General features: G+C 38.2%; 2 long non-coding RNA genes across 2 annotated transcripts; both read right to left on the bottom strand.

Moving 5' to 3' along the window:
• Positions 1 to 7,731: 7,731 nt before the first annotated feature.
• LOC140848207 (uncharacterized) lies at positions 7,732 to 15,107 on the bottom strand. Its single transcript, XR_012128772.1, has 4 exons — positions 15,057 to 15,107; positions 11,876 to 11,939; positions 10,020 to 10,118; positions 7,732 to 8,024 (listed from the first exon to the last, which is right to left on the bottom strand). It is a non-coding gene; the product is annotated as an uncharacterized lncRNA (long non-coding RNA).
• Positions 15,108 to 21,455: 6,348 nt separating this feature from the next.
• Positions 21,456 to 27,153, bottom strand: LOC140848208 (uncharacterized). Its single transcript, XR_012128773.1, has 3 exons — positions 25,649 to 27,153; positions 24,307 to 24,370; positions 21,456 to 23,142 (listed from the first exon to the last, which is right to left on the bottom strand). It is a non-coding gene; the product is annotated as an uncharacterized lncRNA (long non-coding RNA).
• Between the last annotated feature and the right edge of the window lie 124 nt (positions 27,154 to 27,277).

Here is a 27,277-nt window from a genome sequence, read left to right on the forward strand (position 1 = left end):
GGTCTTTTAAGAGACTGTTAGCCCTTTCGACCTTACCTGACGATTGAGGGTGGTAGGGTATATGGAGGTTCCAGGTGATATTGAGAGCCTCAGCTGTTAGCTGGGTGACCCGAGAGACGAAAGCAGGCCCATTGTCCAACTGTAGTGAGGCAGGCAGGCCAAAACGGGGGATGATATGCACTACTAATGTCTGTGCCACCACCGAAGCTGTCTCGTGGTTGGTGGGGAAGGCTTCAATCCATCCTGAAAAGGTATCAACCAGAACTAGTAAATACCTGAGTTTTTTATGTTTAGGCATGTGGGTGAAATTGACCAGCAAGTCCTGTCCGGGGATGGTTCCTCTCATCTGGTGGAGGGTCATCTGGATTTTTAGAGCACCTTGAGATGAGACACAATGAAAAGTAGTGCAGCCTTGGTGTACCTCATCTATGGCCTTGCGGAGACCATAAGGGACAAATATGGGGGAGAGAAACCGGTGCATGGCTTCTGGCCCAATGTGCAGAAACTGATGAATTTTGGATATGACATCCCTGCCTTGGGCTTGGGGGAGGGCAATTCGTCCCCTGAGATATATCCATCCCTGATCTCCTAACACTCCCCCTTGATGTAGGAGCAGTTGTCATTCATCATCGGGGTATTGGGGCAGCAGAGAGGAGGAAAGAAACAACACAGAGGGTGGGCTAGACCCGGATGTTAACTGTCGGGCCGTGGTGTCTGCCAATGCATTACCTCTGCTTACTGGATCGTTTCCAGTTTGATGTCCTTTACAATGCATGATGGCCACCTCCTTGGGGTCCTGTAGGGCCTGTAGCAGGTAGCCAATAGCCCTGCCATTGATGATTGGGGTTCCCTTGGTGGTGAGGAAGCCCCTTTCCTTCCAAATTGCTGTATGAGTGTGTGTAATCAAGAAGGCATATTTAGAGTCAGTATAAATTGTGGCTCTCTTCCCGGCTGCCAGCTGTAATGCTTGGGCAAGAGCTACTAATTCAGCTTTCTGGGAGGTGGTCCCAGAAAGATGGGAGTAGGTTTGCTTCTATCACTTGTGACAGAGTTACCACTGCATAGGCTGTCCTTCGCACTCCATCACTCCCCTTCACTGAGCTTCCATCTACGAAAAAGGTCAAGTCAGGGTTTTTGAGGGGCATGTCTTGTAGGCCCTCTCTAGGTTTTCTAAGAGCTTCTACAATCTCTACACAGGAATGAGTGGGCTTATCTGCCTAATCGCTGATGGGAAGCAAGGAGGCTAGGTTAAGGGGTGGAGAGACTTGTAGGGTTACCTGTGGATGTTCAATTAACAGGAGGTGAAATTCTTGTACTCTTGAAGGACTTAAGGAGGCTAGGGATTTATGACTCAAAAGATCTTGTAACTGGTGTGGGGAATACACAGTAGTGGGCTGTTGGAGCATTAATTTCAGGGCTTCTCGGGCCAGACTTCCCGCAGCTGCCAGGGCTCGGAGGCAAGGCTGCCACCCTCTGGCGGTGGCATCTAACTGTTTGGAGAGAAATACAATGGGATGGCACTCTGGCCCCACTGGCTGTACCAGCACTCCGGTGGCCACTCCTGCCCTTTCTGCTGTATGTAGTGTAAAGGGCTTGGTTAGGTCAGGGAGCATCAATGAGGGGGATGAGAGTAATGCATTCCACAACTGACTGAAAGCAGAAGCTACTTCAGTGGGTGAAGTTAGCGGCCCAGTAGGAGTCTCTGTAGCAGCTGCATACAGCGGTCTGGCCAGAAGGGCAAAGTTAGGCACCCAGTGTCTGAAAAACCCTACTAATCCTAGAAAGGATAGTATCTCGGTTCCTGAAGTAGGTGGCAGGAGAGCTTTAATCACAACTACTTGGTCCGCCATCAGGGCTTTAGTGGTGGGAGTTAGAGTCAGCCCAAGGTATGTAACTTGAGGTAGAGACAGCTATGCTTTGGCTGGGGATACCCTGTACCCCAGGTCTGCTAGGAAACTGAGAAGGGATGTGGTGTCTAGGACCAAGGCCTCCTTTGAGGGGCTGCAAAGTAAAAGATCATCCACATATTGGAGGAGTGTACTCTTGCCCATTGAATGTCACGAGAGGTCCTCTGCCAGGGCCTGTCCAAAAAGATGGGGGCTATCTCTAAAACCTTGAGGTAGAACTGTCCAGGTCAGTTGTCTAGATCGACAGGGATCAGGGTCTTCCCATGTGAAGGCAAATAGCAGCTGCAATTCTGAGTGGAGGGGTATAGTGAAAAAGGCATCTTTAAGGTCTAGTACAGTAAAATGAGAGGTACTGGATGGGACCTGAGATAGAAGAGTGTATGGGTTAGGCACTACTGGGTGTAGAGGAATAACAGCCTCGTTAATTATTTGGAGGTCTTGAATGAGGCGGTACGCTCCAGAAGGCTTTTTTACCAGCAAGATAGGAGTATTGCGTGGAGAGTTAGTCAGTACTAAAAGCCCTTGTGAGAGTAGACGATTAACAATAGGCTGTAGTCCCCTTCGGTGAGCCTGAGAAATAGGAAATTGAGGCCGAGAAGGGAAGTGGGATGGGTCTTTAAGGTGTATTAAACCTGGGGTGTGGTGGGTTGCCACCACAGGGGTGGAGATGTCCCACACAACTGGATTGACAGCAGTCCAGGGAGTTGGGAGACTTAGGTCTCTGTCGTCTAACTCTCCTTGGCTGACTAAAGCAACGAGGGAGTTTCTGGCATTTTGTAAGCATTTAAAAGGTGGGAGGGAAATAGATGCTTCTAACTTATAGAGCAAATCTTGTCCTAACAGAGGAGTAGGACAGGAAGGCATGACAAGAAAGGAGTGAGTAAACGGGATGCTTCGAAAGGTGCAGGCTACTGGGCCCGTCTCCAAAGGCTTGGAAGAGGTTCCCATGGCTCTAACTACGGAGACCTTGGCAGGGTATAGAGGTCCTTTAAAGGAGGGGAGAACAGAGTAGGTAGCCCCTGTGTCCACCAAGAAAGAGATGGACTTACCCGCTACCCACAGCTTAGCCCTGGGCTCGGCAAGGGTGATCGGGGTGTCCAAGTCCAGGTGTCTTAAATCTTCAAGGATGCCCAGCACGTCTGAAGGGCGTCTACCCCCTGTGGGACTCTGCCGCCAGGGGAGGACCACCCTCTGGAGGACAGTCTACTTTCCAATGACCTTGCTTACCACAGCTGGGGCATGGTTTGGTCAGTTTGTGTGGGTTGGGGCACCTCCGTGCCCAGTGCCCATCTTTGCCACACCAAAAGCAAGGGCCCGGAGGTTCGAGTCGATCTTCAGGGACACCCCAATGATCTCTACGAGCCGGCCGCAGAGCAGCTGTTATAGCATGAGTTTGTTCTGCCATTCGGGCAGCTGACTTCCTCTCATTCTCGTCCTCTCGGGCATGAAAAACTTTAAATGCCATATCTACTAGGTCTCCTAGAGGGGTTCGGGGACCATCTTCAGCCTTTTTAAGCTTGCGCCTGATGTCAGGAGCTGACTGAGTTATAAAATGCATGGCTAGGAGAGAGGAACCTATTGCTGAGGCTGGGTCAATCTTGGTGAAAGCTCCTAGAGTTTCTTTGAGGCGCTTGAGGAATTCTGATGGGTTTTCATCAGGTTTCTGGGTAATTTCTCTAAACTTATCGTAATTGATAGCTTTTTGGGCAGTAGATTTCATACCTGCCAATAAGTAGAGAATCATATGATCTCAGCATGCTTCACCCTCGGGAGAATTATAATCCCACAGGGGTTCTTTAGAGGAATAGCTCCTCTGCCCATAGGTTTCCGCTAATCCATGGCATGGGCTTCACTGACGTGACACGGTAATATTCCTTCAGGGTTAGAGTGGATTGGAGGACTACATGTACATCGTGCCAGGTGAGCTTGTAAGCTCGAGTAAGATATTTAAACTGTTTAGTGAACATTACAGGGTTGGAGGAAAAGGATCCCAATCGCTGTTCCACTTGGGACAAGTCTGCCAGGGAAAAGGGAACATGAACTTGCACCACTCCTTCAGCTCCCGCTACCTCTCTTAGAGGAGCTATCATGTGAGCCCAAGACCGCTGTAACTTAGGGCGAGTTACAGGAGGGCTAGACCATGTGGGCACCAGCTGCGGCGAGTAAGACGGTGGTGGATTTGAAGGAGGGGACGGAGGAGGCGACTTTGGTAGTGGGGGTTACAAGTTGGGAATCGGTGCAGAACTTGAAAGCAGGGGACTAGGATATGGGGGAGTTTTATCTGAAGTGGAGTCAGCACTTGTGGAGTAAAATGGTGGCCAGACTGGAAGAGAAGGGGAACAAGGCGGAGGAGAGACTGGGAGAGAAAGGGGAACAAGGCGGAGGAGAGACTGGGAGAGAAGGAGAACAAGATGGAGGAGAAACCAGAAGAGAAGGAGAGCAAGGTGGAGGACATGAACAATGAGGAAGGGAGATGGCCCCCACAGTGGGCCTGGAGGAGCAGGAAGGGGGGTAGCCGAGATCCTCCACCAAGTCCATCAGAGAAGAGCCTCCCAGTAATAGGAGTGGTAGAGCTTAGCGGTCTTTGGTGGAGGCCTGGGCCAACAAAACTTGGGAAGGAGAACACTTAACATATAGATCTGGATGGGTGCACAAAGTCCAAAAGGCCTGCACATATGGGATTTCATTCCACTTTCTGCCCCGGTGGCAATAATTAGTTAAGTTGGTGAGGAGGCCAAAATCAAAAGTTCCCTCAGGGGGCCAGTGAGATTGATTGTCCAAGGGATACTGAGGCCAGGCCTGAGAGCAAAGGAAGACTAACTTCCATTTGCAAATTTCCTGGGACAAATATAGAGTAGTCAGATTAGAAATGAGACACTGCAGTGGTGTCTGAGCCTCTGCTTTGGAGGACTGGTTCCCCATGTCTCCTCTCACTTCCCAAAAAAACATCCCGCTGAGAGGAGGGCCCAGTGTCCCAAGCACACCAAGTCAGGAAAGACGTCCTGGGAGCCTGGGTGAGGGACGTCTCCCCCACCACAGGGCCAGGGGCGAGTATCCCAGATACTCACAATGGATGGGCTGAATGCCCAGACCTGGACGTAGCTACAATTTCGGACGGACCAGGTGAAATGGAGTTAGGAAGGGAAGCAGACTGGGGGAAACTGAGGGACTCACCAGAAAATAGTCCACGCAGCAGAGAGCAGGCTGAAGTCCTGGGTCAGGGAAGGAGTGGGCGGGGCCGCCGGTGGCCAGTCGGGGCCCGTACTCACACTCCTCCCGGGTTTCGGCACCAAATGTAAGATAAATTCTAGCCTAAATAAGCAGGCAAAGAAAGGCAACAAAGGGCCAGGTAATTTATTTGAACGCAAACACCCGGGCGAGATTTCCTCAGTCTACAGAAATAAAGGCTGGGGAATTTGCACGCATAAGCAGAGAGGCAGCGAGTTTTTAAAGAAGGTAGGGGGAGGCAGAGCTTAGATTTACAGCAGTGCAAGGATTGGCTGACGTATCAGGTTGGGAGGGGGCAGCAGCCGGGGACTTTGACACATCATCAGGGTCCAACGTGCTTGCTCCTCCCGTCAGTGCTCTCAGGCTTACAGTATATATAAAAGAAACATTTTTATTAACACATTCAATTAGTCTATAAACAAATTCATTCAACTAAAAACCTAGTATTTTAAGTGAATTGAGACCATTATTATTCCACTGAACAGTGCGAATGAAGATATAAGTTGTAATTTGGAGTTCTTCAACAAAGTCAAAATTGCTCAGTTTGAAAATAGTATGTAAACACAATCTCAATATGTACTTTTAAATAAACGATATGAAAGAGCCAATCATGAAATATGACACCTTTAACGTCTGGCATATTGTAGGTGCCAACATTTGTATTGAATAAGTTAAAAGATTTAAGAAAAAGGTAGCCACCCATAAGAATTCAATATAAACATGTATATGAAAAGTGTAAAATTGCATAATTACATGTAATAGAATGCCATATATGCCCTTTCTACCAGAAAATTGTGTGGTCAATTTCCAATTTCAATACCCTTTCTTTTAAAATTTGACTTTTGTTTTTTTGAGAAACAGTTGAGAAAGCAAAAAATACAGACGAAAGAGCAGTCTGTCAAACATGGTATTTGGAAAGCAGGCTGGAGTTCCCGTTGTCTTTGCCCAAGGAAAGCAGACCAGGCCTCCCACCAGAGCATCCCAGCAGTGGCCTTTCATGCTGAAACCAGCTTGTGACAGTACTTCTCCTCCAGCCGTGAGGCAATTCAATATCTAAGAATGGACAGTCCTCCAATTGCCTCACAAGTGTTAAACCAGCACCAGAGCATGTTGTTGCTCACCATATGTGGTAATTAAATGTGGGAACTCACACTTCTGTGTGGCCATAAAACCTCCGTTTGGGGAGGGGGCTGCCTCATCTGCAGTTGTAGCCCATGTGAGGCCGTGATCCTGGAGCCACACCTGGTTACACACACTTACAGACATATCCTCATACAGGCCCTTGGTTTATTTCAGATTCCCCAGGCATCTCAGCTGCCATATTTGTAATAGTGAGAAAGAAATTTAGATCAAAAGAGACCACAGGGCAAGACAGGCGTCCAGGAGCATGACTGGGCTGGAGCTTCCAGGTTCTGCTGTTTTCTTTCAAATAATGAAATAAGTGAACATAAAAGAGGAGGCTGGGTTAAAAATCAGAGAGGAGGCTGGGCAAGAAGCAGCAATAAGACACCAGCCAGAAAGGATCAAGGTTAGCTATGCCAGACCTGCTGAGTGTTGCTCATTTAGTGGGAGGCTTCTCCTAATAGTGAAACGACAGAGCTTTAAAATAAAAAAATGGTAGTGTTCAAGGAGACGGCAGCATACTACAGTGAAAATATTTCAGGATGCAATTGTAACTGGTGCAAATATGCCTCTGACAAATGGTCTTAGCTGGAGGAGCTATTTACTACCTGGACTCACTGTGAGCAGCACCTTCATAAGGCACTTAACAGGAAACCCAGCCTTCCCTGAGGATGCAGCTCAGCAGGAAGCTGCAACTTTGTGAGAATGACCTGACTTACCTGCTCAAAAAAGTGGCAACAGAGTGGATGAACTCTAGTTACCCTTTTGTAACCGAATGGGGAGGAAGTGACCCAGAGAAAGCAGGCCAGGAAGCTGCAGCGCTGGGGCTGTCCTCTCTACCTGGAGCTGCGGAGGAGGGAAGCCTTGCACACTGGCTCACCGCCTACTGCATTCCTAGGAGGGCACTCAGCAGGCCTGAGGGGAAGCTGGGCTGACTCAGGATGGCATGAGGCCCTGGACTGTAGCCCTGCAATGTGTCTTATCTTTCCACAGTCTAGCAGGCACTGAATTCCAAGGGATGCAGGGACTCTCTGTGGGGTGGAAGGAAGTGAAGAAATTGACTGTCAAGTCATGACGTGGTGACTAAGCTTGAGAGTCTTCCACTTATTGTTTGACTTCAGCTCCCTAGGAAAGAAAAGAACATGTTGGCATTGTCCCATCAGTGAGATCATATAAGCTGCCGCTTGCTCTCTGTCCCTGCCTATCATCGCATTTATGATGGGTCCTTGTGGAAACTGACCAGTGTCATTATTTTATTCTATAATACATTTGCAAAGTAAAGTCTATATCCCACATACCCACCTACCCGCCTCTCATTATCTCTTTGCCCACTCCCTTACTGCCGTCCCCTGTACAGGAGACAAGTAAACAAGTGATAGAAAGCGTTCCTTTTATCAAACAACTTCCAGAGTACTACAGGATGAAGGCTGTTTCGGTCCACTTCCTATATTCTTTATAGCTGCAATGTAATTAGCATTGATGTTCGTAATGGAGGTCTGCACAACCTCAAATTCTGCATCCTGAAGGACTGAATTATGTTCATAATAGGTGTATTACCATTCATTTTATTGCATTCAAATTTTTGACAATCCAGGTGTAACATATTCAGCTGTAGTGACAATGAAGTAGAAAACCTCATTCTTTCAGAAGCTTCCCAAATAAATTACTGACAGGAACAGAGGAGAACAATAATGGTCTGGGGTTCCTCTGGGAGTGTTGTTTTTACAAAACAGGATGAATGGCCAGCAACTCTTCTTTCATGTCCTTCTGTAGATGAACAGAAAAACAAGGCCAGAATTTACATTCTTTATTTGATTCTTTAATTTTAAAAGAAAACTAAAGAATGATCATTAAAAAATACTATTCCAAGGGTCCATACTCTCTTTAACTATACATCTCAATTCTTTCTGTGAGATTGGGACAGGCTGAGAGGTAAACCATGGCATTTGAAAATAGAATAAACTATGGAGTCACCAAATACTCTTTTAAATAGGCTGAGCTCCCAAGTGCAAGAAAACTTAGAGAAACTCCAAGCAAATTTTAAATCACAAAACTGGTGCAATAATAGCTAATTTGGCTTTTACCTCTTCTTGGAATTTTGTGTATCTATAGGCACTTTATCGCAAAAAGCAGTCAAGCTGCACAGTCTATAAAGAAGTGCAAGTTTTTAGTTGATTCAACCAGGCAGACCTACCACAGTGGAAACAGACTTAGAACTTTAGAGGCAAGTATTTAACTGCTGTTTCAAAGTCAAAGGCAAGATTTTCCTTCCCCAAATTTACTGCTGTTAGAAAAACTATATGTGATATTTAAGATTTGACAGCAGGATTTAGAAGAATCGTTATAAATACTAGTTGAGGGGGCTAGGTTCACAGCTCATATTCTCACTGCCCTGAGAAATCTTCACTCACTTGCTGAGCCATGTTTTCAAATGCAACCTATGATTGGCCCCTGAGTTCTGTAGAGCAAAGTTTTCACACATCCCTGAGACTGTGAATCTTGATCACCTTTGAAGATGCCTGAGGTTAACAACCAGATTGACCTGTCAGGGCCCCTGCCTGTCTTCACTTTTGCAAGCAGGTGAAAGGAGCGGTAGACACCACATAGACAGCAATTTTGTGCTAAAAGCTGGGAGCCAAACAAGTAAAGGCTTGCCATCTCCTAACATTGACTTCTGTTTCCTTTTTATGGTGGAAGAAATCTAGATTTCAGTATACACTCAGAAATGATTGAAAATTGAATCAGTCCTCAAATAGGTTCAAAGTATTCAGCGACTTAATAATTCATCAAAATAATAGTTCAGTAAATAGTATTAGTATGGACTTGAAGAAATTATAAACAAGAGGCTGTTAAATGTTGCTATTTATTTTTAAAAGTCAATCATTTAAAAACTTAGGATTCCTAAGAACTATATATATATATATATGCCTTGAAACTGCCCAAAGTTTCATTCTGAATTTTCTATTAAATTTTATTTAGCCTCACTTAAGGCTGAAACCTGATTTTCAAAGTGTGAATTTAAGGTAGCTAGCTCTCATCTATATATCCTAAAAGTAGAAATGTACCATTAGATTTCAGGTCCTATTTTAGTTTAAATAGTATGTCTATGTTAAAGTAGATATGTCACTGGGAACTGTGACTGTGGATGATTATTTTTAAATTCTTATTTGTTCTCCCTTGTGTTTTCTAATGGTTACACAATGGTTATAATATTTATGATTACATAAAAATATGTTAACAAAAAAAATCCAGTGCTGAGCCCAACCCTAAAAAGAGGCTTCCACCTGCCACCACAGCATGCCCAGGGGTGCCCATGCAATGAATGGCGGAGAGGGAATAATTCATTGTTCAATCTATATTCAGTAAAAGCCTGGATACATGTCAGATGTGTGTTAAATTCTAAATAGTTATCGAGCTCTTTAACCTCCTGAGCCCATCTCCTCTTTCTAAAATGCTCTTTATTCACATGGATAGCTATTATGTAGACCCAAATTTCAAATCCACAAAAGCCAATATCAAAATTCAAAATAAGATCTTGAAACTAACTGAACCCTGAGTAAAAAGCAGGGCAGGGCAACATGAAATTAATGTAAACCAAGTACATATCCATAACTATTGTATTTATTTATTAGTTTTTCTTTAATGGGAACTAAATGAGAGTTACTTTCATTAAGTATCAACTTCCTGCCAGGTGTTAGGCATTCTAATTTACAAGCTGAATATAATTTAACTCTCACAATACTTTTATAATATCAATCATACCTTATTTTTCAAATGAAGAAAATGAGTCCCAGATTGCTTAAGAAACTTGTCCACTTCTCCCAGCTGATGGAAGCAGAGCTAGGAAATTGCTATCAATTTCTTATAACAAATAAAATTGGGAGAAGAAGGAATATGATCTGAAATACCAAATTATAGATAAATAGAAATGATCATTTATTAGGCAAAAGTTTCCTGTTCATAACTCTAAATCCTCAATCACTTATTTTACCAGGGCAACCAAGGAAACAGAAAATAAACGGTAATTATTATGGACCTTTCTCTGCCCACCTGTAGATAACAACTTAGGAGCCTTAAATCACTAAATATGGGTGCAGGAGTCTAAGATCCCAGGCAACTCACAAAAAAAAATGTGACCATGAAAAATTGAGTGTTCTATGATAACATTACATAAAATATTATTAACACCTCTTCTTTGAATGAATTATTCCTTCTGATAGTCATTACCACTTAAAAAGGTAGGCTTTATAAGACCCTGAAACTGAAAAATAAAACTAAACAAAAGCAAAACAAATTAAGCTTCCTTATCTGAGTTTGCAATAATTTAAAAGTATTATGTGTCTCAAATTTAAAATGGCGAATGAATTCCCAATACCTGGTCCAGCCATAATCTTTTTTTTCTCTTTTCTTTTTTTTTCTATTAAGGTATTATTGATATATACTCTTATGAAGGTTTCATGTGAAAAACAATGTGGTTACTACATTTACCCATATTGTTGAGTCCCCCCCATACCCGATTGCAGTCACTGTCCATCAGTGTAGTAAAATTCCAGAGTCACTATGCGCCTTGTCTGTGCTACACTGTCTTCCCCATGATCCACCCACCCCACACCATGTGCACTAATCATGATATGCCTCAAACCTCTTCTCCCTCCCTCCCCACCTGCCCTCCCCCACCCATCCCCTTTGGTAACCGCTAGTCACTTCTTGGAGTCTGTGAGTCTGCTGCTGTTTTGTTTCTTAAGTTTTGCTTCATTGTTACACTCCACAATGAGGGAAATCATTTGTATTTGCCTTTCTCTGCCTGACTTATTTCACTGAGCATAATGTCCTCCAGCTCCATCCATGTTGTTGCAAATGGTAGGATATGTTTCTTTCTTAGGGTCCAGCCATAATCTTTTAAACTACAGTTATCTCCTTTTATTGGGAGTCAATTTCATTTGGCCACTGAATATGTGATTTTGACTAAATATATTCTGTCTCTGGAGTATAAGTTTCCTATTTTAAAACAATAAGGATTAGGTAGCTAATAATTCATTAACTCTTCAAATAGTATATCTATCCATTTTATTCTGATTTTCTATGTAGGTTGTGGAAAAAAAAACAGGAGTTTTATTTTTGATTCAGAAATTTGTTCACACTGCATCCTATTTCATGATAAAGAGAGGTACAATGTATTTTAGAATATTTAACATATACATAATATAATGTAAATAAAAAATTTACATAATATAAATTATGTGAATTTATTTATACATAATATAAATAAAAAATAAAAATTGACCTGGTTGTAATGATATCCTAGCCAGAGCTGGGGATATGAGATAGGGGAGGTGGGTGACAAGGAAGCCCTGGTGCGCTCACACATGCCAGCTGTCTCTTCTTCCTCCATTCTTAACACTCCTGCCAACACGGACAGATAGCTCAGCCCCTTTCCCTTTAGCACGAATCCCTCTATCATTATGTTCTCATTCCTCCCTTCTCCTCTGACACAGAACCTGCTGTTCTTTGAGAAGTATTCCTCCTGGAGGAACAAGGCATTTGTCATGTGACACTAGAAAGGTACAGTGTCTCCCAAAGGGGGTGTTATTGTTAGTGGCATTTGTGGTAGGACTTACTGTTTGGGAGGTCATTTAGCAACCCTGGACCAGTGTATTGAATGCCAGTGAACTCCCTTCCAAACTGCAACAACACATTTAATAAAACAACATTATAGTACATATTCCCACAACTCCTAGGGAGACAGTGTTTTCCTGAGTCTCAATCACTAATTTAAGCCAACTGCTTTATTTACCACCTAGGAAATTAGCCACAGAATGATGAGCAACTTGCTCAAGATCACACAGGTTAATTTTTTTTAATAGACTCTTCTTCATATTGAGAAAAGACTTCTGATGCATAACTAGGCAGTTATTTGAAGTCATTTTACCACAGGTGCATATGGTTTTGAATATAGATATTAACCTCTATGACAGTTAGTGAAAGAAAGAAAAGTAGGTACTGTTGTAATGTTTGCTGAAAACAACTAATATCAAATATATGTGATGGGTACTATATAAGAAATATTCTATTAGATCAGTGGTTCTCAAAGTCAGATCTGCAAAGCCTTGACGGTCTCTGAGACCTCCACAAAGCCAAAATATGTTTATAATAATATTAAAATATTACTTTCCTTTTCATCATGTCAATACCTTAAAGTGATGTTGCAAAAGAAATGTTGGGAAAAGTTTTGCACTAGTGCCTTAGTACAAACCAAGACAATGACACCAATTGTATATACTAGTAGTCATTGTATTCCACACCGCCAGGCACTTGGCATTAATTTTTTTTAAGAATATTTTACTTAAGAATATACTTTAAAAAAATATTCTGGGTGATAAAAATGGGACTATGCATAAAGCACTTTTACATACAGATATGCAAATGATTTTCTCTAAGAAAAGCTCTTGTGTGAACAGGTTATGAGCTAAACTAGCCTTGTTAATATAGCACCCATTTATACTTGAAAGAATAATTGACAAGCTATTGTTATTCTGACTTGAGTATTTAGAAATATTTTCTAAAAAATGTGAGCCTGTCACTTAGGGTGACCAACCATCCTTGTCTACCTGGTTCTTAAGGATTCTGGAAACACAGGACTTTCAGTGCTAAAACTGCAAAAGTCCTAGACAAAGCAAGGCATAGTGGTCCCTTTACTGTCATTTCAGGAAAAACTACTAGCCATTTGTGTTACCAATGATAAGATTGAATGTGATGCTAGTAATAAACACTAAAGTAATTTTTTGATATTATATAGTGAAATATGTTAACTTTTGGAAGATCTGCAAAATTAGTAAACCAATACTTTCCAAATGACCTATGCATGATGTTGCACAGATAATGATCCATCTAAAATGCAAGATAGCCAATGGACTTTAATGTAACAGAGAAAAGAAGTTCATTGATACGGTTTCAGATCCACATTGAAATCAACCACTTGACATATTTGGCTATAACATCAAAGAAGAATATCCACAATTATCTTTAAAAAAAATTAACAAAGAGGTTATTTCAACTTCATATCTGAATGAGGCCAGATTTTCTTCTTATATTTCAATAAAAATGACATTATCAAAACAGATTAAATCAAGCAGCAGATATGAGAATCCAAATATCTTTTACTAATCCAGACAGTAATATTTGAAAAAATATAAAACAGTATCAGTCTACTCACTAATTATTTTAGAAAACAGTTACTTGTTCATTAAACATTATTATAGGTTTTAGTATGAAATGATTTATTCTTTAATTAATCAATTATTTCTTAAAATTTCCTGGATTTCTAGTATGGTCAGTACTAAGAGATACAACTTACAAAGACAAAAACAAAGGTTTTTAGGATTGGCAGTAATAGGTAAGAGCAAAAAGGTGTTTTAAGACCGAAATGTTTGAGAACTACCTTGTAGGTGTTTATCCCATACTTTTTATCCAGTTCCAGTCTTCCCAAAATATTACTCTTTCAGAATACTAACATCTTATTTACATGGGTTTTTTAGTCTTAATTCTGAGAATCAGCTGTTATAATAAAAAATGTTCTAGGGGACCTTTGACCCTCATAATCATTAGAATTTTCCCAAAAAGGAAGAGAGAGACTCAATCTTTTATATGATCACATTCATGTATAAGTCCTCAACACGGTAAGAACCACACTAGGAGAATGTTTGAAGCTTTCTGCAAGATTCTACTACTAGGTTCCATTGAATCAGTAAAAATAATGTTTGCTGATTTATATACCAGATTATTTAAAAAATACAATAGTTAAGTCTATATATAATAGTTATATTATAGTTAAGTTATATATAATAATTATATAACTATAATTAATTTCAATATTGGCTTCTTGAAAGACAAAGTTTGATGAATTTCTAAGGGATATCATGTTTTCTGGGGGAAATTTAGCCAAACTTAACTGCTTCCTGGCATCACCAAAGTTCATTGATTGGTGCCCTAGAAACTGTTTCCACTACCTCCATAGCTATTTTTAACCACTCAGTGGTATCACTGTAGATGGACACTTTAGCTCTTTCAAAGGAGAGAAGTTCTACCCTCCTGGGAGTAAGACTTCATAAGAGGTCATATAATGTTGTACACCCCAGTCAGAATGCCTTCATTTACTACCTGTGTTTTCATAGGCAAGACACTTAACTTCCCTTGACTCAGTTTCCTCATTTGTAAAATAGTATCAACATCTAGGTAAATTGTTTAGAGAATGAATAGTGGCAATATAAAAAATATTCAATAAGTATGAGGTCTTATTTTATAAATAAGGAAAACTCAACTTTCAAGAATGAACCTAGACTAAATTCGTAGAAATGTAGAGATCTTCTGAAAATATTATGCCCACTATTGGAATATTTACAAGAACAGATTGTCTAGTAGGGCCTAATGATTTGATAGACTGACAGCTCTAGAAAATAACACGTAATGAGAAGTTTGTATCTAATCAATATTTGCAAAAATATTTCTAAAAATTCTGAGTGTAAAGAATGTCTTCATTCTTATGTAGATTAACACTGATATTATTTTTATACCTTTTAGTCTCTGAACTACTTTTATATATAATGAATTGCAACTAAACTTGAGGAGTTAACACAAAGTTAAAATTCAAATTACTATGAAACTCAATATTTAAAAATATCAATCTACACATTTTACTTTGTTCTCTTTTTCTATAGAAGATACATATTACTTATTTTCAGCCTATAAAAAAATTAAAGGATTCATCTCCAAATATTATACATTGTCATAAATGCCTTCTACCTTATTGTTTCTACTGTTTCTTTTGCCAGATGACCTCAGTTTGTCAACACTAAAGAAAAACATTAAAAAAAAACTTTCCTAAACAGTATTCTTATTCATACAGCACATAAAGATGTACTTATGTATCATAGGAATGTGACAAGCTGCTATTAGAGAATACTTTAATTTTAATTGGTGAAAATAAAAAAGCAAATATAAACAGTGTATGATATTTTTACATGTAACCAAATGTTTCACTATTATTGTACATAAAATTTGATATAATCGTGCCCTTATCACATTTTAGATTCTAATATATCAGTGCTGCTGTCAGAAATGAATATGAACTTGTTATCATTTTTGCTCCTCTACCTGGTACCACGTAAATGATGACCTGGTTCCGGAGAGAAGTTGTTATATTGCTTTTTCATCCTTCCTTCAGATGGGAAAATTTTAGGCCTGGCTGTTATGCTCCATCATCTTGAATAAGTGATTAATAGTTTTTCAACATTACTAAAACAACTTCAGTTATATATGGCTGCTGGTTTGGTTTGCAAACTTTAAAATTATGGTGATAAACCATTTAAAGTTATGGTTTATCTTTGTAATAAAACACCAACTGATTAAACAGGAATATTCCTGGGAGCTGCTGGATGAATATTCTCCCCTCCTAAAATTCAACAGAAACATGAATTGTGGAAACACATTATGTTGAGAATAACTATCACATAGAGCGCTGTATATACAATAGGACTTTCTCCATTTCTAATTTCATAAATGAGCATTTGAGCCAAACCCTGACCTACAGAAGTCAAGCACTTGTTATTTTTAAGATCACTTATTTTTCTTTTCATAAATATTCTATAGAACTCTATGACATAAAAGTTGTTTTTAAAATAATATGGTATGCATTGCTATATCAACATACTAAACATTGTATTAAAACAATGTTAGAACGTTAACATGAATTATGTTAAAAGAAAAGTTACACATCATATCAAATCTATATTGCAAAAACACATGTTTTTGCTTAACCTGGTCTCTCTCTAGAGCCCCTCTCCCCACTAATTCTGAATCCATGTCCTGGTGTGATAACCTCAAACCTGAATCCACACAGGCAGGTGAGAATTCCAAACCCTAGTAACAGTAGCCACAATAATTCATTCAGACTGAGCCAGTCAAATAGAATTTCAATTATGGGCTGGAATTATGACAGAAGCTAAAGTAAAAGGGTGTATGACCTTTCCCAAGAATAAAGCCAATCAAGAAGCCTGCAATGCTAACTTCTAAAGAAAGAGAAATCAAATCCTGTACCATATGTGAGGCTCTGAGTTCATCATTGCCCAAATTCAAATAACCTCAGAATATTTTAGTTACACAAGAAAATAATTCCCTTTTTTGTTTTAAGTTGGTTTCTGCTGCTTGCAAGGAAAATCACCCTCATTAATACAATCCATTACTCTAGCAATTTTAAGAAAAAAATCTTTATACACAATGTAGGTTAGATCGTGATGACTCTGATTTCCCAAATACTCCAAGGGATTGTAAATCATTTTCAAGTTTTAGAAAACAATATGTATACAATGAATGACATATTATGTCATAATATTTTGCTTAAGAATGCAAACTTAAGAAGACAGGTGAATAATTGCTAATTGCAGTGTTACATATGGCTTCAAAAAATGAAATGCAGCCTAAGACTTAACTATTGTATTTTTTAAATAATCTGGTATATAAATTGTATTATAAAATTATGCAAAATTATATTCCTGTTAAATTCTAAAGATTATACAGAAAAGAAATATATAATATCTGAAAAGGGTCAAAAAAGCATTGTAGTCATTATACTGATTACAGCTATATAAAGTGATACATACATGGAGACAAGTGATTCTCAACCCTAGTTGCATATTAGATTCTCCTGGGGAGCGTTGTTAAAAATGTAAAAAATGTTGATGCCTCAGAAATTCTGATGTAATTGTTCTGGGATAGAGCCCAGTCATTGGTATTTTTCTAAATCTCCCTGATATGCAAGAATTAACAAAAGCTTTACAATAGGAAAAAAAATTAACAAATAAACCCTTCACAAATAAGCCAATAAGTATTTCACTTTTATACACTGACTTATTCATAACTTGGCATATTCCCATATTCAGAAGTACTACATTGTGTTGATATTTCTCATCTATGTTTTAACTTCAAAACAGTTCAGGTTTTAGTTTCTTTGAAGGTGAGACAGAATGGTAGCTTAATTATGCCCTGAAATAGAACAGGGGAGGAAAGGAGGATTAGAAGGCCTCTTTTTAAGTATAAATTAATTCATGAATAACCCAAAATCTCAGTCCCTTGTTTTAATAATTTTAATGATGCTCCTAGGGCATTTGCAATTTAAACTGTTTTGACTAGGCAACGTGTAATTTAAACAGGCATGCATGGGTTTCACCCTGCCTCACTGGTGCCTTCATCTGAGTCTCTTTCATTGGACCCTCCCAGCCTAAATGTCGGAGAAACTCAGAATTCAGGTGTCAGCTCTCCACACATCTACTGCCTGGATGATTTAACGTAAATATGACTCTCAGCTACTTATCTCCAGGCCTGACCTCTTTCGTGGATGCCATATATCCAACTCTCTCTCAAAATCTGTACTTGAACGTTTAGTATGTAATAATCTTGACTTTTACCAAAACAAAACTCTTAAGTTTTGCACCCAGACTTGATCTTCCCCAAGTGTTCCCCATCTCCTATTCATCCCCATTCACTTTCTGAACCAACCCTCAGTATTACTGTTGATTCTCAGTCTTGACCCTGTCCAATTCATCAGCAAATCCCTTGGCTATACCATAAAAGTATATCTTGGGCTCAAATCACTTCTCATCAACTTCAGTGTATTCCAAGCCATCAGGATCTAATAGCCATCCTGCTTTTACTCTTGTCCTCTGTTATGTAAAAGAGGTCAGAACTTTTCTTTCTCTAACTTGTAACCCTCCAATGATTTTTCTATCACAACCAAAATAAAATCAGTGTGTTCACCCCTGTTGATCTGTTGTCTGGCTAAGTGTGGACTACTGCTCTCCTGCTCTCTCCTGACTCATTGAGCCCCAGGTCACAGGCCACCCTGCTATTTCTCACAGGTACCAAGCCTGTTCCAGCTTCAGGGTCATTTTCTTGCTACTCCTGCCTGAATTTCTCTAACCCCATTATCTCTGTGTGGCTCCACCTTTCCTACTTTTCTCCAGTGGATGTCAAAGTTCACCTCCTCAGAGAGGCTGTAATTTTTCATATGCAATAATGATAATGTACAGCAGTAATAGTATACACAGCAGTATAACTCCTTTCTGGTTCCTGGGCTGGATTCCAAAGTGTGTGTAGGAGAGGGTCTTCCCACACACACAACACCAAGTAGATCTCAAACACGGGCAGCGTGCCCAAGAACTCCGTTCACTTCTGATGCTATCTGCCTAGAGATAGCACCAGATTCCCCAGGTTAAGGGCTCGGTCCTAAAGGACTGCCCTCCACCCTCCACTCCAGACTCTAGTGGCAAGCCCCAGGCAGTTACCTGTGCTTCTGACCTACTGGCTACATATTGGAGGTTCCAAAGGCCATTCCCTCAGGTTCATTAATTTGCTAGTGAGGCTCACAGAACTCAGGAAAACTCTTAAATATACCAGTTTCATAAAGGATACAAGTTAACAGCCAGATGAAGAGATACATAGGGAAAGGTCCCAAATAAAGGAGCTTCTATCCTTGTGAAGCCTGGGGCCTGGCCTGGTGGCATGTGGGCTCACTCTGGTTCCCCAAGCATAGAAGCCTCTCTGATTGAGAAGCAGGATCCATGAGAGTGATAAGCTCTCTCAGGGGTTTTTGTTCATTGCATAGTCCTGATTGACTAAATCATTGGCCATTGGCTGATTCAAACCCCAGCCCCTGCCCTTGGGTGTGGTCCAGAAGTCTCTCATTAACAGAACAAGACACCCATTGCACCTTTAAGTCTCTGAAATGTTATCAGTAACTGTGGATGAAGACTAAATGTACCTGGGAAATATATATTTGGTCATATGAATGACCAAATACATATTTCTTATAACTCATTATATATCACAGAGGTCTTCCCTGAAAACCTATCTAAAAGATAACTAAAAGAAAAGATATCTGAAAACCTAACTAAAAGACTCCTCACCACCCATATCACTCTCTATCCCTCTAAGATGCTTAATTTTTCTTCATAATACTTATCATTACCTGATGTTATATATGTATCTTCTATTGTTTGTCTTCCCCACAATCTCCATGAAGCCACGGATTTGATGAGTTTTATTCACTGCTATATCCCCAAGCTTTAAAAAATAACCTGGCAAATAGGCAGTCAATAAATGTCTGTGGAACTACTGAATGAATCAATGAGGAAACAAAAAACAACAACAAAAAAATACACTATATATATATATATATATATATATATATATATATATATATATAGTATATATACACACACATATGTCTGTGAATCAAAAGTAGCAGGATATACAACCCTGCCCAAGAATAAAGCCAATCAAGGATCAATATATGCACTCTTTATTTAGAGCAGTTTTAGGTTCATAGCAAAATTAAGCAGAAGGTACAGAGATTATCCATATATACCCCAGGCCCCTACATACACAGTCTCCCCCACTATCAACATCTGGCACCAAAGTGGTGCATTTGTTACAATCAATGAACCTACACTGACCCATCATTCTCACCCAAAGTCCATAGTTTACAGTAAGCCTCACTCTGTTTTTAACTTTCTATGGTGGAACTCGGAAACATTAAACCAATGGTCTTCTCTGGCCAGTCTGAAAGCCATCTTCAGCAACTTACTACAATTGCTTCTAATTTTGGTGATTCAATCACTAGTTCAGGCTACTTCAACAACTTGCTAAATCATTTCTCTGCCTCTAGTGTGACTTCCTCAAACCCATTGTCCCCACTGAGAAGTAAATATAACTAAGTGACATCTTCCCTAAATTCCCAGCACCACAGGTACATGTCCCACCCTCACTCACACCATTCCCTGGAGATGCAGGCTCGCACAGAAGTGCACACACACCCACGAGCAGGTGTCCTCCTTTGCAATTCCCTAGTCTGTGATAGTACTTAACTGTAGCTCCGGGAGCAAATTACAAGAGGAACCAACAGAAACTTAAGATATGGAGGTTATTCCAGCTTGGTGCCATATTTCATACCACTTAGGAGCACAGATCCTAGAACTAGATTGCGTTCACACCATGTCTGCCCCCTACTATTTGTATGGCCTTGACAAGTCATTTAACCGTTTTGGCTTCAGTTTCCTCATCTGTAAAATGAAGATAATTATAATTCCTAGATCTTGTAGACTTGTGATGGTCAAAAATCTTGATAAATGTGAAATATTCAGAACAGTATTTGGTGCATAACAAGGACTACGTGTGTTAGTGATTACTTTATTGTTAGTTTTTCACCTTAGTTTTCAATTTGCATCTGTATTTTGACTGGGTTACGCTATAAATTCTCAGTAAGTTCATATGCCTCCTCAATGCCCCTTACAACAAATTTGAGTTTTAAAATATTCTTTTACTTTCACATAACTACATGGTTATGTAGGTAAAACAACATCTAAGGAAATTATGCTATTTAAACTTTGAAATTCCATTTCTAATTGGACTCATTTGTTTTCTGGTCTTAAAACATGCCTGTATTAAGTCCTGGGGCTGCCAAAGCACCATAGTCTAGGTGGCTTAAACAACAGAAATTTCTTTTCGCACAATTCTGGAAGCTAGAAGTCTGAGATAAGGTATCTGCTGTGTTGGTTTCTCCTGGGACACATCTCTTTGGCTAGTAATGGCTGTCCTCTGTGTCTTCATACAGTCTTCCACTGTGCATGTCTGTGTAAATATCCTCTTCTTATAAGGATACCAGTCAAAGTACACTAAGGCTCACCCTAATGACCTCATTTTAACTTAATTACTTTTAGAAAGGGCTTATCTATAAATATAGTCACACTCTGAGGTTCTGGGAATTAGGACTTCAACTTATGAATTTTGGGGGACACATTCAGTCCACAGCCAGCCACATCACTTATTTCTATCTAATTTTCTGTAGAACTGACATAAATTATTGATATTTAAATATATGAATTCTATCATAAGTCATTGGTCCAATGAATTAAAAATTTTAGAAAAAACATAATTGTTGATACTTAAATCCATGTGAAAAGAGGTCTTCCTCAAATTAAAAATAATAGAATCCCAAATTACAGCCTCACTGTAATGATGAAAAGTAATATAAATAAGCAAATCATATTTCCCTATTTTACATTGAGAAAATTATATTTTTTAAAAGGAGAAGTTATTTGTAGACTGTCAAGTGCCAAAGCCAAAAAAATGATGGAGCTAAGGGATTTTTTGAAAAGCAAATTTAAAACAGTGACTTAAAAATTAATAAAACTTGAAAATGCAATTTGTGAACTTAATGGTATTAAGGACATTACTTCAATTTGAAATTTTAAGTTAGTTTAATAAATATTTTAGGTTTTTTTAAATTAACATCATTACTTTATAAGCTCTAAGTCAACTTCATCTTGCTATTATCATCTCCCAATTTTCAGATGAATTAGTCCCTGAATCTATGTACCAGTGTCAGACCTGGGAAATAACAGAATAGAAGTAATCAATAAAATATTAAGGGTTCTTTATTTTAGCTCTAGATTCCAACCAGATTTATTCCTTTCCTTTAATATTTAAAATAGCCATAAAAAATAAAGGAAATAGCTGGAGAAAAATATTAATCAAAGTAGGTATTATAAACTTTAGGATAGGGTTTATCTAGGGTTAAATAAATTTGTTAAGGAGCTATGTTCAAATAAGGTATTGGGTAGAAATCATTTTAAAACAAAAACAGACTGTAGTATTACCTGCTCTCCTAATATATCACTTGTCCCATAGCAGTAAAGGACAAAGATCATCTGTTATACATTTTCTTGCTTTCAATGATTAATACAAGGTATAGATAATAAATCAGATTTCCCCAAATCCTTTACCTTCTGCCACTGCAAAAATAAAATTTATTGATAAAACTCCATAATTTGTAAAGCATGTGACTTTGATATGCAGCAAAGCTTTAAGAATTTCTGAATGAAAATTTTAAGCATGGTAAGAATTACTGATGTGGAGTTTAACCTATTTGCAACCAAGAGCCAAAGAGATGAATTCTGAAGTTCCAGGCCTGAGTTATTCACCATAATATGCCTTGTTTAATGTTTCTTTAATGAAATCAAATTGTTAAGATAATGAAAATAAAGTGAAAGGTCAAGTCACTGAGGATAAGCCACTTAACCTTATATCTTATTGCATATAACAGCTCAGCATAAGAAACCAATCTTCATAAATTGAATTTATTCCATATTCCTAATGCTTATGAATAAATCATTTTCTGTAATTAAATAATGTGTGCTGCTTTTCTGAAACCCCTGTGTCAGTTGTTGGGGTTGGTTTGTGTTTTCCAGATGTGGTATCTATCTGCTGGGGCCCTCCCTGCAAAGCAAGTGGTGTGCTTACCACTTGGCACGTACTGAATCTGTCTGAGTATTTGAGAAACAATAGGAGCAGGAGAAGCTAATAAGGACTCCAGCAATACAACAGCTCAGGATAATGCTTACCATCCCTACATTAGCCTGGAATTAACTTTCATTTCTCACAAAAGAAAACAGCATGTCATATCACCATGCTCTTATAGCCCCCTCCCCCGTATTCCACTTTCCAGAAATCTAATTCAGATGCTGCCTTGGTGGGTGTTTGGTCACATACCCTCATAAGCACACAATTAAAAACCCTATTTCTTTGTCTTTTGCTCCAGCTAATTTTTTCTATTTCTAGAATATAATTTTCATATTCTAAAATATACTTTAAATGAAGGAATTCAGAGGTTCGTGTTATCTTAGCAGCACACTTAAAGCGTATTTACAATTCATCTTCATCCTTCTGGAATTTTGTTGATTTTCACCTAAAAAAAGTTCAGGCTTTTCTTTTATTCAAGGCTCACTCTTTATTCATCTGAAGCCAAATGGGGATGGTTCAATTCTATTTTTGGTAGCTAAAATCAAAAAGAAAAGGTAAGCATTTATTTCACTATGTAAAATTGATCCCACTTCCCATTGTTTTCACAATAGGACATTTCAAGATAAAAAAAGCAACTTTCACTGTGGCCACATGGCCTACAAGAGCAGCTCTCTGCTTTTTTTCTGCAGTAAATGCTCAGGTCTGGTGATGCTCACAGTGCAGACATGCTTCCAAGCACAATTCCTAGAATGCTCACTCTGACTCCATTTCTTCTTTTGCCTTCCATCAGAAGGCAAGTGAATGAGAATAAGAATAGCTAAAACTTTGAATATACTCTGCTTTGTAAAGGGAACAAAGTAACCATTCCACCAACTTTCATAATGTAATTCCTATTGGTAAATAATCGTGTATGAATCATTGATGTATTGCAACCCTACAAAGGGAAATCAAATTTTAGATTTTTTAAAACACGATTTCCCTGTATATGTTTAATTTCAAACACTAGACCTCACTCTGTTAAATATGTCTGTATTTTTAGACTTGTATGTTATAGCTATTAAAAACAATTTTTCAATGCAAAGACTAAGAAAATACATTCAGTTATACTTCCCAGTATCAACATTTCACCTCAGTCTTATTTCAGGTTATGTCTACCATCACCACAATCTTTCAAAATTATCTGACCTTGATACCAATTATTTAAAAAATCTGAAGTGCTTGAATGGAGTGAGTTCCTAAGATTAGAATTTTTTTAGCTACTTCCTGTTACTCTTTAAAAGCTAAAGCATAACTGACTGATGCTCTGCTCAAATTAAAACACTGCACATTAGTGTGTTTCAACAGGAAAATAAATGAAAAGCTTCCTTCAATAAAATAAAAGGTCTCAGCTGCCTTTGCAAACATCTACCCAAGATATTTAATAAAAAATAAGATTAGCTTTTGACTCTGGCTAAGAAAGCCCTTTTGTTAATGATGGTTAGGCACCCAAAATTTCATTTTTAGAAAAAGTTTGTGCTTGCAGCATATACACTTGGACACTCCCATTGCACTGAAATAATTGTTGCTAATTAACAGTGACTCCATTAATCATATAGGGTAAATTAGTTCTAAAAAATAAAAAGCCCTACAAAAAAATGCAAAAGAAGTCCCTAAGCAGTGAAACAACTTTAAAGAGCCAGAAAGTGGGTATCTTGCTTACGTGAACATAGGATGAATATCATTTTCTTCAATGAGATGATGACTCCAGTTGAAAATCTAAGAAACTAATGGGGGAATAAAGAATAAAAGCACATCAGATTAATGTGTTTGATGAAAAGCAAACAAATGTAATTTGCTGAACAATATTTTCTAGATTGCACTCCCCTTACTCTCCTTCACAGCCACATAAGGATAGGTGATCATTTTATATTTGCAAAGCAGACATAATTTCCAGGGAAAATTTCTAGCTACACTTTTACACATGATTAGTAAATAAGAGTTCTATTAGTGGGTGGGAAAATTTCTTGGAAAAAAAAATTAGAGAAATACCTTCCTGGACAAGTGATTCATTTGCTTGAAAATCTGTGTCAGAGTTAAAATTAAATAATTCATTTATAGATTAATTTCTAAGTAAATTAACTGAATCACCATTTTTCAGCTATTTTCCAAGAACAGTGGCTAGCTTTTACAAACGCTTTTTGTTCATTGGGTAGTATGTGATAAGTTAGAGTTAGATTTTAAATGGAGATGAATAGATAGAGTAGTTAACAGAAAAATGTATGTGGCTTCACCAGGCACAATTTGTATTCTTTTTCCTTGACACTCTGTGTACATGCTTGGTTTCATAAAATGAACAAGATGAAGCACTTTATCCTTACAAAGTATTGAAGAGGAATCTGTAGAAACCAACTAATATGAAAAGGTTAATTGTAACATAATAGTTTTACTGGAGAAATTAGACCTTAAACAAATCTATTTACTTATAAATTAATGACTGAATTATGTTTACACTGAACATTTATTACTATTAATAATTACAAAAAATACAGTAATGAAGAAGTGCTAGTAGCTATATCCAGGGCAGAGATTCAGAGATAATGCCCATTGTTGCCCCTAATGAACTTCCAGCATTGGACTAGCATTTTTAAAACAATTCGTATGAGGGTCATGTAATGAAAAACAATTACATACCCTTAATTAACAGCAGAAAACCATAGGATAAGAAAAAAGAAAAATACAACAATCACAACATGCTAATAATTTGCTTTAGAATTTAATATAATGTGTTTTTTTTCTGCAATCGTAATAACATGAATCATAGCTGAATTCTTTGCAGGCAGATATTTAGAATTAGTTGACATTTCAGGAGCAGCAGTATGGGAGTCACATGAGAGTAAAACATTATCTTTGAAGACAGAGCAGACACATTAGAAAACCAGCCTAATGTCTTTTTATCTGGACAGCCTCATAAATTACTTAGGTTCTCTGGATTTGGAAAAGGAGGAGTATTATCTACAAGTAGGATTATTCTGAGGCCATATGAGAACATATATGTAAAGTACCTGGCACATAGTAGGTGCTCAAAAAACCATGCAAATGATCCTTATAGTTGATAAAGGTGTCCGTCAATCAGCCAGAAATCCAGCAGAGAAACTACCTAGATATTAGAAAGGGCAGCAGAGGGGCCACCAGAATTTAAATAAATTGCAAAATAACTTCACCAATAAAAACCTTAGAATTATATATGTCAGGAGGAATGAACATAAGTTTACATAACTCATTTAAAAATTTATAGCTACCTAAACAGTTGAGAGAGATTTAATTCAATCATAAAGATTCAAGTATACAGGCTCTAAATATTGGAACAATCAAAATGTTGTAAAATGTACCTTCACATTGAATGCAAAACCTATGTTATACACTTATGAATTTGGGGGAGGGAGGTTGTATTTATTTTTGTTTTTAGTATTCTATCAAAAAACAAACATTTTTCCATGGGGCTATAATAAGCAGTGCATTGCTCAGGCCATGCAAGATAAAACTATTATGGAAATAGTTAACTTTTAAATATAACTTGCTTAATTACAACAACTTTTAAATTTAGACTCAGTTCATGTAAATTATTAATGAAAACCATCATAGCTTATTGGCTTAAACTGTGTTATATTAGTAAGGATTAAAATCCTATCAGCAGCTTAAAAGAACTGTAAAATTTCATTGATGCATATGTCTTTTTGGAAATCACCACATGGATATGAACATTATAACCTAAGTGATTTAATTTTATCTGTAAGGCTTTGGCCTGCAATTTCATTGTAAACTAGATGCAGAATACGCCCTTCTTCACTGTACTCCAAATTTCCTGAGTCTCTAATATTTCCTCAAGTGTATATTTTATTAAGAGGAAAAAAAAATGTGTATTGAATGGCTCACTGGCATTGAACCATGGCCTATTGAGTTGATATCCTGACTGTTAAAACATAACATTCTAAAATTAAATTTAGTCTGAAAAGTCACTCACTAATATACATAAAATGGGACCTGATTTTGAGTGACATTAACTTTCTAAGTGCTGACATTCATTTCTAAATAAGAACTGAAGAATTCAGGATAGTCAAAATGAATCATTAGGAATTAGACACATTTTCAAACTTCGATTAATTTAAGAAAGATGCCAAGTTTTCAATTTTAGTATCTTGTTTCCATGATTGGAAAAAAAAAATCTATCACCTTCTAACTTCAGTTCTTTACCTTGAAAAACAATTCTTTTTTAAGCTTTTTTGTATTATTTTTCTACAATGAAACCCTTCAATTCCAGAGACAATTTATTTTATCTTGAGTAGTTATCTGCATGTGAATCAGAAGATAGGAAAGAGAACAAGATAGCTAGTTAGCAAACTCATTTATGTGTTACAGTGTATACGTTCTAGACGCTCCAAGTGAGGTCCATGGCGGACCATCAGCGTTATCCTGGAGCTTGTCAGCGTCACAGAACCTCAAACCTACTTGATCAATCAGAGCTTGCATTACAGTAAGATCCAAGAGTGATCAGCCACCATGGTAAAACAATCTGGTATACTGATATTAGAACTATCTTATTCGTAAATCTTGTCAATAATGAAATTAAATTAATTCAGTGACAAAGCTACTCTATAGACTTAAATGCTAGGAAATAGGTGTAAGGACATTTC

This window comes from Manis javanica, chromosome 3 (genome assembly GCF_040802235.1).
Source record: "Manis javanica isolate MJ-LG chromosome 3, MJ_LKY, whole genome shotgun sequence".
Lineage (NCBI taxonomy): Eukaryota > Metazoa > Chordata > Mammalia > Pholidota > Manidae > Manis > Manis javanica.